Source organism: Mustelus asterias, unplaced genomic scaffold (genome assembly GCF_964213995.1).
Source record: "Mustelus asterias unplaced genomic scaffold, sMusAst1.hap1.1 HAP1_SCAFFOLD_3973, whole genome shotgun sequence".
Taxonomy (NCBI): Eukaryota; Metazoa; Chordata; class Chondrichthyes; order Carcharhiniformes; family Triakidae; genus Mustelus; species Mustelus asterias.
Genome location: NW_027593918.1, coordinates 12,501 through 13,692, shown reverse-complemented (window position 1 = coordinate 13,692; position 1,192 = coordinate 12,501).

Genomic DNA, 1,192 nt, shown 5'->3' with positions numbered 1-1,192 from the left:
ACACTGCATCACTCGGTTAGATTCCAGTCTATAATTCACTCCCAGGTATCTGTTATTCTATATATAAACCACCCCAAACCCCTTGATTAGATTCCAGTCTGTAACTCACTCCCGGGAATCTGTTATTCTATATATAAACCACCCCAAACCCCTTGATTAGATTCCAGTCTGTAACTCACTCCCGGGTATCTGTTATTCTATATATAAACCACATTGAATCCCTCGGTTAGATTCCAGTCTATAACTCACTCCCGGGTATCTGTTATTCTATATATAAACCACCCGAACCCCTCGATTAGATCCCAGTCTGTAACTCACTCCCGGGTATCTGTTATTCTATATATAAACCACCCCGAACCCCTCGATTAGATTCCAGTCTGTAACTCACTCCCGGGTATCTGTTATTCTATATATAAACCACCCTGAACCCCTCGATTAGATTCCAGTCTGTAACTCACTCCCGGGTATCTGTTATTCTATATATAAACCACACTGAACCCCTCGATTAGATTCCAGTCTGTAACTCACTCCCGGGTATCTGTTATTCTATATATAAACCACCCCGAACCCCTCGATTAGATTCCAGTCTATAACTCACTCCCGGGTATCTGTTATTCTATATATAAACCACACTGAACCCCTCGATTAGATTCCAGTCTGTAACTCACTCCCGGGTATGTGTTATTCTATATATAAACCACCCCGAACCCCTCGATTAGATTCCAGTCTGTAACTCACTCCCGGGTATCTGTTATTCTATATATAAACCACCCTGAACCCCTCGATTAGATTCCAGTCTATAACTCAGTTCCAGACACTCACCCCCTCCTGAAAGAAAACATTTCTCCCGTCTCCGTCTGAAATGGGCTGCCTCTTATTTTTAGCCAGTGACCCCACAAGGGGACCCACACTGTCCACAACACTCCAGATGTGGTCTCACCAACGCCCTGTACAACTGAAGCATAACCTCCCTACTTCTGTCATCAATTCCCCTCACAATAAACAATAACATTCGATTCACTTTCCAAATTACTTGCTGTAACTGTACCCTGTGATCCATGCACTGGGACACCCAGATCCCTCTGCCCCTCAGAGCTCTGTAATCTCTCACCATTTAGACAATAAGCTTCTTTGTTATTCTTCCTGCCCAATGTGGGTAGTTGACGTTGGCAGGGTGGAGAGCGGGGGCTTT